General features: G+C 44.4%; 1 long non-coding RNA gene across 1 annotated transcript; it reads left to right on the top strand.

Moving 5' to 3' along the window:
- The first annotated feature begins 9,126 nt into the window (after positions 1-9,126).
- On the top strand, positions 9,127-12,491 carry LOC140689419 (uncharacterized). Its single transcript, XR_012064349.1, has 3 exons — positions 9,127-9,266; positions 9,500-9,855; positions 12,370-12,491. It is a non-coding gene; the product is annotated as an uncharacterized lncRNA (long non-coding RNA).
- Positions 12,492-12,877: the final 386 nt, after the last annotated feature.

Here is a 12,877-nt window from a genome sequence, read left to right as displayed (position 1 = left end):
ACATCTTGCTACAGTATTTGCACAGGCTGGGATGTGCACCTTCACCTCCAACAACAGGATACAAAGATGATCCCTGCACACAGCACCAAGAGGGGGTTGATCAGGCCACCTAATAACGCCCCTCCTCTCCAGCCTGACCCTGGTCAGCAGAAGCGCGACAAAGACTCTTTAAACTATCACACAGCTAAGCAGTTACAAACACCACTACAAACACTGGGTGGTCACTGATGACAATATTCCCCAGTGTTAATCCAGTCCTTCCATTTGGTGGTGGTTTTTAGCATCTAAAAAACACATGAGATACTATTACCTGGGTACTTCAGGGAGGAGCTACAGCAGAGGATATGGGGGAGAGGTCTGTCCTGGGAAGGCCCCATAGGGTCCTGCTCACTTATAGTAATGGGGCTTTGAGTTTGTGGCAAAAGGGTCCTCCATAAAAAGGGTGACCAAATTTGCTAGGGGATGGAGAGGACACTGACCAGGGCTAGACACGAGACATGCTCATTTTCCTCAAAAGCATCCCAGAGGAGAGGAGCTCCCAAACCAGGAGACCAGGGCTGGTATCTACAAGGACAAAATAGACCAGGGCAAACCAGGCAGGGGACTCTGGAGTTACATGGTAGATGGAGGCAGGAGCTGAGAGAAAAAGGGAAGTTCCAATTCCTTCCTCCTCATCCTCCTCCAAGTAGCTTTTGCATACTATTCTCAGGTCAGTTTCCTAAGAGGCATTATTACACATTGGCACAGTATAAAGCGGCACAGAATTAACCAGGTTTTGCCATGTTCCAAATCCATGCTCCCACTATACAGTGCACTTTTGGAAAGCAAGAAAATGGGCCTATTTTTAACAGAGAAGCATGAGTAGTAACATTGCCTGTTCATGAATGGTTGTTGCTCAGTGGAAAATTATTCTAGCAAATTTTGTTATTCAAAAGTAATCAGAACTAAATAGCTGGGGAGGTGAAGCTTTGGCTGTTCAAAAGAGACCCACGCCAAACTACTGCCTTGGACTTTCCGCCTGCGAAAAAAGTCTTTTGGTGGAATCGATGCGTCTGCAGATGCATCTCCCTTGCCACCATCCACCCTGCTTCTGAATGAGAACTTAAGCTTGGTGAGCAACACTTGGTGAAATCTTCTACTGGCCTCTGCTGCTAGGGAGAAGATGTTCGTAGAGACCTCTGTGCTACAGAGCCCCCAGCCTCCATGATGCCTCTCCCCTTCCCCTTCCTTATTCCCTGCCTTCGAACATTCACAGCTCCATGGTGGCCTGAATGAGATTATACCAGTGTAGCTATATGCTTTCAATTAAAATATTTTCTTTACTCTTTGCAATGATTCATTCATATTTGCTATCTCTTGCTGCATGACAAATCACCGTAAAACAGAGTGACTCAAAACAACGAGTGTTCATTATCTCAGAGTTCTTTGCACTTTGTGCCAGGACTTTGGGGGTGGCTCGGCTGAGTGGTTCTGGCTCAGGGTCTTTCATGACGTTGCAGTTGAGATGTTGGCAGGGCCTGCAGTCATCTAAAGGCTTGACTGTGGCTGGAGGACTCACATGCCACATGGCTCATGCACATGGCTGTTGGATAAAAGTCCCAGTTCTCCACTGACTGACAGGAGACCTCAGTTCTTCACCACACAGGCCTCTCCATAGGACTGCAGGCTGAGAGGAAGTACAGCAGAAGCTGAAATGCCTTTTAGGACCTGGCCTCAGAAGTCAGACGGCATCATTTCCACCATATCTTAGTGGTTACACAAGCCAGCCCTGTTCAGTGCAGGAAGGGACTACCAAGCGCGTGTTGAATCATGGAGATCACCTTGGAGGCCAACTCCCACACCAGTTGAAGAGTATGTTCTTCACGTCTGACTTGAAGATATGCAAGCACAGAGAAATGCAAACAGACCCGCCTGAAATGAAAATCAGACAGCATACTATGCATTTCTATGGAGTAGTATAATTAATTCACTCTTATTTATTTGTGGATGAATTATCCATTTCAAAAAATCATCAAGGTGATTATCAAGACTATCAGGATTATGATGATTAATAGTGCTTTTGTTTATAATGCCATTTAGTGTATTCTTAACACGTGTCAGACCTGGGGCTAGGGCTCTACCTACATTTAACTTCACAATAATCCTATGAAGTCAGTATTATTAGCCCTGTTTTGCAGATAAAGAAACAGACCTAGAAAGAGTCTCCAGCTGACCACTGATCTTAAACATCATGGAATGTAAACACTTCACAGAAGGAACCTGCAGCCTGGAGAGTTTAATAGGCTCTTCTGAAGTCCGCAGGGAATCAGTGCCTGTGTTGGGACCAAAGTTCTGGCCTCCGGACTCTGGATGAAGCTCTCTTTCAACTACACAGGGCAGCTTTCTTGTGATCTTTTCTCCGAAACAAAAGGTCAGAACTCCCACAAGACATTTAGCCCCGTCAGCCTGTTAAAATGGGCGGAACCATCAACTCTGTCTCATAGAGAGTTGTAAGGATTACATAAGCAAAGGGATGCAAAGTACCAAGTGCAAGGCTTGACATATACAAGGACTGGTCCTACGCGGCTGCTACCATCGTTGTCATTTGTCTTAGTCTGTTTGGGCAGCTATTACAAAATACTGTAGACTGGGTGGCTTAGAAACAACAGAAATTTATTTCTCACAGTTCTGGGGGTCGGAAGGCCAAAGTCAGGGTGCTAGCATCGTCACATTTGGACCCTCTTCAGGTTGCAGACTTCTTACTGTGTCTTCACGTGGTAAAAGGAGCTAGCGAGCTCTTATGAGGTCATTCATCCTTTTCATGAGGGCTACAGTTTCATGCCCTAAGCACCTCCCAAAGGCCCCATGTCCTAATACCATTGCATTGGGCATTAGGATTTCAGCACATGAATTGCAAGGGGACACATTCAGGCCACAGTTGTTGCCAAAACACAGCCTCCACGCCCTGCTTACCTAATTAAGACTTGAGGACAGAGTTTTGGATGAAGTAGAAAGGGTAGCTTTCTTTCTTTGCCAGGCAAAGGAGGTCACAGTGGGCTAATGCCACCAAAGCTGAAGCCTGTCGGGGAGAGAAGATGGGGGGTTTTATAGTAAGCATCCAAGGGGCAGCGCTGGTTTCCATAGAGATAGTAAATTGTTGCAAGGTTGTTCTTGTTTTTACAGATGCAAAGTTCTCCTTCTTTCTGCTGGGTATGAAGTTTACCTCTGGCCTTGAGACGCTTCTAATATTCTTATGCTTGAAACAAAGGATGCATAGGAAGTGGTCCGTGGAAAATAGCTCCATAAGAAAACTTGTGCAGTTTAAAGTCAGGTTGATAAATGCTTCTAGTGTTTTAGGCAGACTGGGGCCTGGGACTTCTCACTGCAGACTAAGGTTTGCACCTCAAACAACAGGATACAAAGAAATCACAGGAGGCTAAGAATAACTGCAGATATTTGCAGTTGGGCTGAGTTATGAACACCAAGATGCACAAACACCCAACTTCCATTTCTGAGATGTTGGGGGCAAGAGGAGGAGGATGGGCAGATCGCCCAAACTCCCCTCTCCCTCCTCCCAAGCCTAATCCTAGTCAGCAAAAGGACAAGGGGAAAAAACCCTTCAATTTATTATACAGGTAAGCAGCTACAAATACCATATGGTCACTGATGACAGTAGGGTCCTGCTTGGTTACATAGCAATGTAATTGATTTATGAGCAGGAAAGCTAAACCAAGCTGTCATGAAGCGCCTTGATGACAGGAATCATGCCTTAAACTCAGCCCTGTGCTGACATCACCCCCCCAACCAAATCAATCCATGAGCTGACACAACATATTTTATACTAATCAGCCTCTACTCCACCTCTGATCTTTTAACCAGTGACGTGTACATGCCCCTGGTTGTATTTAAGATGATTCTAGATGGCACACATTTTAATAGTTATGTACTTCGTAAGTACGAGAAAAACATGACTAAGATAAAATCACCGATTTGATGGATAATCTTGCTTAGGATGATGCCCAACAAGGTTGATTTAAAGAAGAATATGAAATGAATAACAGTAATGGCAACATGCAATTACAACAAGAATCATGAAGATGGGAAGCAAATCTGTTCTGGAGAGCACCGATTTAACATACCTTGAAGATTACAGGGGCTTGACAGTTCACAATAGCTTTGTTTATTATTATTTATTAGTCTTATTATTTTACCAGCATGTTCCCTTCGGAGATAGCTCAGCCTGTTTTCTTCTTTACACATATCACTCCATGCTCTTCTTGCTCTAACTCTGGCTTAGAAAGCTGTTTCTGTTCTCTTTACTTGGGTAACTCCTGTAAGAGGGAAGAACAAATCTGACTCCATATTAGATCTGTTCCTTTAGCTCTAACCCTGGGCTCTGTGCCCTGTGCTTAGTCATGCTGGTTCTGCACCTTTTGTAAAAGGATGCTTCCTAGAGCCTGAAGGATACAGGACAGCCTTTTCTCCAGGCTCTGACCTTGAAGGGTATAACACTTTTCCATACATATAGAGATAAAAATTTGCAACACAGAGAATAACAGTTGCCTTGTTGGAGGTTTACAGGAATATCATGACCTGACCCACATGGACAGCTGCAAGAACAAAGGAGCCCCACACCAAGTCTGCAACAACAAACCATATTCCCTCCCCTTTTTAGCATGAAAGGAGCCTGAATTCTGACGTGAGTAGGATGGTTCTCTAGGACATTAGTCCCCCATCTTCTCAGTCTGCTGGCTTTCCAAATAAAGGCATCATTCCTTGCCCCAGCACCTCATCTCCCAATTTATGGGCCTATCGTGCAGCAACCAGAACAAGTTTGGACTCAGTAACACTCCTGCTGATCCTTTAAGTTTTGGATGATGTGTGGTCGCAGCTGAGCAAAAGGACTCTCTGTTACCTTTCTTCCAGTCTCACAAAGCATCCTCTTTATCCCTCTACTCCTGTATTAGCACTTGATAAAGGATTGTGAGCCTCTCTCCTCTACTTTTCTGAGGCTCCTCAAGGGCAGGGATTATGCCTTTTTGATCTTTTCACCCCCAGCACTGAACACAGTGCTTGGCTTAAGGGAGGCACTCAATTAATGTTTACCTGAAATAAGCGATTACTACAGACTGCAAAATAAATTAAAACAACGTTACTCCTTGTTGGCCCCTTAAAAATGGCTGCCTGTTGCACAGAGGCAGTCCTGAAGACTTCTGCAGCTACTCTATTTTGCTCAAGAAGGCAATGACTATTAGATACTTCTTAGCTTGTCAAATGTGGGAAAGGCGAGAATAGCATGTGTTCAGGCTCTAGAATGTGCAGACTTTTTTTCATTGGCACTGGCGACCTGGTTTGAACTTGTAACTTTTAATTGGGCCAAAACCTTGGAAAAAAAATACCTCCTGTATGCAAATGATTCCATCTGTGATCCTGTTAAACATTCGTTAGTTCAGCAGAACCTTGCCAAACTGCCACATTAACTCTTCTTGGTGACAATTAACTCTTGATCCAGCAACTGAGGGATGGGGAAATAAACATGGACTATGGACTCATTTTAAATAAAGTGAGTATTAAATAAGACACAAACCTGCAAGTTCATTAAGGTCCTGAAGAACTTGCCAGGAACTGCTGTTCCCTCCAGTGTGATGAATCACTAGACTATGAACTTTCCATCAGGACAGAAAAAAAAAAAAAGCATAGAGAGAGAGTGAAGAGACGTGGGTTCTAGCCCTACTTTTGCTTTTAGGTAGGGCTCCGGGCGAGACAGCAAGCTTCCTTAGATTTTAGTTTCTTCCTCTATGAATTAGTGGTTTGGACTAGGCTCTCCAAGAGTCTTTCTAGGTGTTAGAAATTCCCTTTAATTCATTCATCCACCTAATAAATATTTATTGTCTACTATGTGCTAGGCATTATTTTGGGTCTTTGTAGGTAATAGTTAGCAAGACTAAGTCTGTTCTATCAGAACTTACAGTCTGGTGATGGAGGTAAGCGTTAAACAGATGATTATGCAAATAATTATTCAAGTGTGGTTACACTAAGTGTGACGAGGACGGGCAGGGGAGTGTGAGCGTATACACGTGGAAGGCTTTAGAATAGTCCCAGAGGCCAGGGAAGGCATCTCTGAGGAAGTGACATTTGATCGCTGGTATCTGAAGCATGAGTAGGAGTGGCCCAGGGGAAGAACAGGGGAAAGACTGATCCTAGTACAGGAAAGAAGCCACGTGCCTGAGGAGCTAAGAGTAACTGGTGAGGGGCTGAGAAGCCACAGGAGTGAGGCTAGAGCGGCCGGCTGCAGCCAGTCCAGGCAGAACACTGTAAGCCATGGAGAGCCTGGTCTCCTTCAGCGGTAAAGGGGAGCCATCCATGGGGGTGAGATAATCGGACGTAAAAGATTCACGGGAACTCTGATTAAGGGAACTTTCTTTCCTTTGTCCTTACCCCCACATTGTGCCAGGCCCTGGTTGGCAAGGTCCTGTCTTGGATCCTTCTGGGTTAACAATTGCAAAAGCGGTATTACCATCTGAAGATTCTCTAGGGTTCTTAACTAATTCCACATGGGCTCGTGGACCTCTCACACTTGCAAAAGCTTTTTTGCACATTATCGTGATATTTCAGCAAAGAACATGCTGCCAGAACCTTTTGCACACCCTCTCTAATGGGATTACCACGCCAGTGCTCCCGGGCAATATCACTGTTTATAAAAACAGCCATAGACAGTGTTTCGATGGAAGTCAGCACGTGGCCAGCTATTCGGCTATTTGGACTGCATAAGGCCCACTTTCCCTATTTCCCTCTCTTTCTTTGTAAATGATCTAACAGCTTCCACTTAGAATATGAGGTAAATTTAAGTCATGTGTTCCCTCTTCCAGGAGCACCAGCATTCTAGCGTTCACTCCTTTTGTAGAGCAAAAGGCTTTGTATTCTATTTTAAGACTCAGAAATCAGTCAGTAGATGGGGAAGAAATTGTGGATGTTCGAGGGGTGGAAAGGTTGGGTTGGGTTGAAAATCCTTTCAAGTGTGCTTGTGTGTCCTTCGACCATGTGTTCTACTAACCATGAAGGATGCTGGAGACACAGGAAAAAGGCAATAGCTATAATTATGGCTATATATAAATATTCAAGGAGTTTTTTTTTAATTCTACCCTAAACAAAAATATTACGTTGTTTTTTCTCTGTTGAAAAAATGCAGTCCTTTCACAGTGCACTGAGTAATGCTATGTACTGTTGGTATTCTTGATGACTGACCATAATTAGCCAAAGCATTTTTTGGACCTGAACTTTCCTCCAGGACTGATTCGAGGTTCACAGTCAACATGATTTGTCCTTACACTGTTACTTTTACCAGCTGCTGTACAGCCACCCAAACAGCTCACACAAAAGAGAATGGGAGAAAAACAGGTAATATGAAGCTTAGGCCCTTTATTTCATAGAAGAGCTGTGGAGTCACACAACTGAATTACTAACTGCGACTTGAGCAGGAAGTCCAGTGTTTCTGATGCTCTGATTTACCATGGAGGTCAGCCAGTGGGCTGTCAGTCAGGACGGTCTGCTGGGGATGTGATGGGGAAAAGCTGCATATTCAGATACTGCAGTGAGAGTGGAGGTAACAGAACCGCCAGCTACTGCAATGGTCTTTAAGAGTTACCAGTGTGAGGAAGGAATTGCAGTGTAGTTATAGCGTTAGGACATAGAGCTTAGATTCCGGCTTGACCACTTCATTGCTGCCTGGTTCTGCACCCCCTGTCTATGCTCAAGTTTCCTTACCTGTAAAATAGGGACAATAACCCGTAGGGCTGTGGGGAGTCCAGCCAGGACTGAGGGGAGGTAAATGAGGCACCTGCCTTGGGCAAAATGGAAGGGGGTGCCACAAAACTCAGTACTAGAGATAAATAATGTTTTAATATGATGTTTTCTTAAAAATTCAAATTTAACACCAAAAATGTACAAAGAGCAAAGTGGCAAAAGGGCCGTTTTTGTGACTGAATACTGTGACCTTTCTGTCTTTCCAAGGTTTTAACAACAGGTCGTGCAGTCACACACTCAGCCTTTTCCCTACAGCACTGTTTTGGCAGCCATTTCTGACTTTTAGTATCTTCTGTCATTTAGAGAGTCTGAGAATTTTCAAAATCATCCAATCTTGATGCTGACATACAATTTATTTATTGTATTTTGTTTGTTTTACTTCTTCCACTAGAATTTAATCTCTGAAGGCATGGACTTAAAAAAAACTTTTATATTGAAATTGTTGCAGATTTACAGAAAAGCTGGTCAAGTAGTACAGAAAATTCAGGTATACCCTTCACCCAGCCTCCCCTAATCTTAACATCTTACATAAAACCGAGAAATTAACATTAGCACAATACTACTAACTAAACTACAAGCTTTATTTAGATTTCCCTAGGTTTTTCATTAATGTCCTTTCTCTTTTTCAGGATCTGAATTGAATTTAGTCATCACGATGCTTAATCTTCCCCAATTTGTGACAGTGTCTCTGTCTTTCCTTGTTTTTTATGACCTTAATGGGTTTGAAGGATGCTGGTCGAATGTTTTGTAGAATATCCCTCAGTTTGGGCTTAGCTGATGTTTTATGTCCTCATGATTAACTGAAGTTACTAATTTGGGGGAAGAACACCAGAGATGATGAAAGGACTTTGTAAATTTTATTTCGATCATGGATGTTTCCTCAGCATCTAAAACAGTGCCTGCCATACAGAGACAACAAAATATTTGTCAATTTTTTGAGATGGAATTTATCTCCATCTACCTGCTGATGTGGCTAAATAATGTGTGTGTACATATTTATAGTCATACCCAGTTTTTCTAAAGAAAGTATTTATAAAATGCTGATGGCTTTTCAAGAAAATGCACTTCCCTGAGAAATCCACTTAGCTCCCAAGGCAAGGTAGGAGATCCTGATTTTAATTAACTCCAGCCCACTGACTGGTGCAAGCGACAGAAAACATGATTCAAGTAAGACCAAGCAAAGTGGAAATCTACTGACACTTCAGGTGTAGACAGAGCTTCAGGCATGTTTTGATTCAAGGACTCAAATGACATCATCGGGGCCCAATCTCTTTCTGTCTCTTAACTCTGCTTTCCTCCACACTAGCTTCATTCCCAGAGCTCGTGTGCTGGAAAGGTGGCTGCCTGCAGGTTCCGGCTTACGTAATTCCAGGTTCAAGATCTGCATCAAAGAAGAGAAAGCTTGATTCTCTATAGTCCCAGCAAAACTCCCCAGGCTGCATCTCTTTGGGTCACACCATGTGCTCATCCCTGAACCAATCAGTGTAAGTGGGGATGCGGCGGTCAGGCCAGGATAGAGTCGGACACCAGATACCCTTATGGTGGGGGAGGTGAAGGGAGGGGGGCAGTGCTCCCCAGGGGAAAACTGAGATCCAGGAGGAGGATGGGTGTTGGGCAAGCAGCTTGTTTGTCACTCCTGTGTGACTGTTAAACTCTCAAGGATGCCCCAGCCTCTCTACCTTCTGGACCCAGCAAGGTTCCCTGAATATACTAACAGGCACGAGTGAACGAATGCCGCAGATGAGGAGCCACCATGTGAAGGAATTTTCCATCCCTGCGGCCACCAGGACAGAGTGCCTGGGCGCCCTGCTCGTCTTCACAGTTAGGAAGCAGCCTGCAGCCTCACAGCCGGAGCCTGGCCTGCTGGAGGAAACAGCCCTCTTCTCGTCCCCAGCGGGGACAAGACAGCAGCCTTGGTGAGACTGCGCAGACCGGCTTCGTGCTCCCATTCTGTCTGGACACGGAGGAGTGGGCGAAAATTAAGACAGAAACAATTGGGGACGGCGTGGGGACAGGATTCTGTCTGAACCGTTTCGGTTCTTCACTTCCGCCAGCAAGTGGGCACTGCATCAGGTAGGTTACAGAGCCACCTAGTGGTCAGAGAGCATCCACACCAGCAGCGGAGACTCCAGCCGGGGTGTGCGGGAGCTTGATCCCGCAATCGTGGGCCTGGGGTGGGGGTGGGGGATGTTGTGCCCTGGTCACTGCAGGCTCGAGGTGCCCTCCCTGGCTTCCACCTTTTCTCCTACTTTGGGGGATGCCTGTGAGAGCTGAAATTTGAGATAAAATGAGTCAGCTATGCTGGCTGTTCTTTTTCACTTTTGTTATGGAGATGCTGGGAAAGATGTTGAAATGGCAAGGAGACTGAAAAGCTGAGTGAAGTATCAGTGCCATGGCTCTCCACACTCCTGGTGATCTGCGGGGGCAGAGGTCACACGAGGGACTTTCCATGTCTCTATATACTTTTGTACTGTTTGAATGGATTTATAATGTGTGCTGCTTCTGTAATAATTAAAAAAAGGTCCTATTTTTAAAATTTTATCTTTTAAAATGTTTATTTTATTTTTTGTTGGGGGTAGGTAATTAGGTTATTTATTTATTTATTTATTTATTTATTTATTTAATGGAGGTACTGGGGATTGAACCCAGGACCTCATGCTTGCTAGACACGTGCTCTACCACTAAGTTATACCCTCCCCCCAAAGATGAACTATTTTAAACATAAAGGAATGGATGTCACTTCATCAGGGAGGTCTTCCCTGTTGTTCTAAGATCAGAGTGTGGTCAACTTGCACTAATTTATCTATCTAGAAATCTCCCACACATGTTTTTCAGAAACCCAGTTGGCACTGTGGGCATTGACGGTGGCTTTGGCACTGAACGGTGCTAACTTGTTCAACTGGGAAGTTAATCCATGGGCCTCATTATCCCGGGCACCCCAGTCTTTCCCAGAGAGTCTTGCTTCTGGCAGGGTAAGACTCTCAGTTGCTGCCCTCATCCCCTGCAGTGTCTGGTGGAAGGAAGGCTGGCAGCTGAAGGTGAGATGGTATTCCCGTTTTGCCAGTGGACACGCAGCCATGATTCAAAATGCAGCTGGGTGGCCTACGATGCTCTACCAGAAGAGTCCTAAATGTTTTAGGCCATAATGAATGTAGCAGAGTCGCTGATAGTTAGAGCTATGATATTTAGAAAGATAGTATCAAATTGTATTTGGGAAGGTTAACCTGTGGCCTGGTGGACGGGAGAGGAAGAGACACTGGCTTCCAGGACACCAATTAGGAGACTGTTGTAATAATTCAGGGGAAATGGTTATGATTACTGACATGGCAATTTCTTTCCTAACATCAGATCCTCACTGTGCCTATCACAGTGCAAGGCACAGATAACTAAGAAACACTGGTTGAGTAAATGCCTGGGTAAACTTGGATGACTTAGGTACCCTGTAGAGAAAGCGGACACAGCCGAGGCATGAAAGACTACAGAAGACTCATGTAGTGCAGAGATGTGAGAAGAGGGGAGAGAGGAAATCAAAGGATGACTGCAATCTTGATCATTACTGGAACGGCTGTGAGAGAGAGAGGGAGAGGGAAGGGAGAGATGGATTGAGAGAGAGGGAAAGAATTGTGGATGGTGGAGAGGCAGCCTGTCAGAGCAGAGGGGAGAGATGGGGAGAAGACGAGTTCCATTCACGGTGCATCTGTTGAGTTTGAATTGACATTGGGACGTCTTAAAGAAATGTCCAGCAGGCAACTGATGATTGGGATTGGAGCACCGATGAGAGGTTAGTGTCTGGGATAAAGATTTGGCAATCTCTAACATGGGGGCAAGAAATGAATCTGTAAGAGCAAATGGACTGCCTGGGAGGGCAGGATGTAAAGACAGAGAATCAAGGGCTCAGAACTGAATTCTGAGGAATGTTCACTATTTCGAAGAGTGTTGGGAACACTGGAGAAACTTGCAGGTGCTCAGCTTCTCCAACTGCCAGTTGAATCCTTGTTTACTAAAGGCCTGGTGAAATGACTGACATTTTAAATGCAGGCTATATAGAGTCATTCAGAGTCTGATATGAAGTGGGAAATCCTTCTGAGATATACAGAGGGGGAAAAACACTCTTCTCCTCTCTCAACTGTTCTCTGTTTTAAAATTTTCAAAAGCAACAAAGATCAGGGTAGTTCTGTGAAAGATTTAAGCTGAAGTTTGCTCTCATTCTAGCTCATCTGAGTGTACTTCTCCTCTTCTATTTCTTGTCTCCACTATGTAAAGAGGTTGTTCAAACCTGTGTATCAAATTCTCACAAAGCAACCCAGTCACTAAGGGAAAAGCAGAAAGGAAGTACAGTGCATTTTTAACAACTTTTCTGGGAATCAATGGGAGGGGAAACCAAAGGATGCTGTCCAGATCAGTGACCCCTGAGCACTGGGAAAAGTTAATTGGCAAACCGCGCAAGAACATAATGGGAGGACCAAGAGCAGCTCAGGTAACCTTTTTAGGATGAAAGGACTATATCTTTGGCAGTGGCCATTTTTCACTTTTTTTGCTCCCCAGAGGCCCTCTTCTTGTACATTAACAATAACCATACTTTTCCAGATGGAATCAGACATCTTGCAGCAAGAGAGACAGGATGGCGGAGCAGCTGAGCAGTCTTTGCCTTGGATAATGCTGAGCACTGAACAGCTTGTTGGAGGACATGTTGAAATAAACCATGTGACCTTTACTGATGCTGAAGGAAACAGTTTCTCTGTTAAGGATGTGTGTATGTGTGTGTGCAGGCAAGTGCACATGCGTGTGTTACCCTGTGTGTGTGTGTGTTACCAGTAGCAATTTGGATAGGTAGATGGAAACACATGATTATTCCTTGGTGCTGCAAGAATGATGGCAACAATACATTTTAACTAAGCCGACAGTGCCTGAAAGCAGGACCCAGGTGTTTCCTTTCTGAAGGAAACTCCCAACAACACACTGAAATCCACTGTCAACAATGGAAACATATTGACAGAAAAGCCTAGTGATTCTCAAGTCGAATTCTTGAAGGCTTGTAACACTGTAGATTCAGCTCATTAAACTACTGAAAAGGGGCGAAATTAAAAAGCAATCA

This window comes from Vicugna pacos, chromosome 3 (assembly GCF_048564905.1).
Source record: "Vicugna pacos chromosome 3, VicPac4, whole genome shotgun sequence".
NCBI classification, from domain to species: Eukaryota; Metazoa; Chordata; class Mammalia; order Artiodactyla; family Camelidae; genus Vicugna; species Vicugna pacos.
Note: the sequence above shows the minus strand (reverse complement) of the source record. Positions and strands in the feature narration are given on the sequence as shown.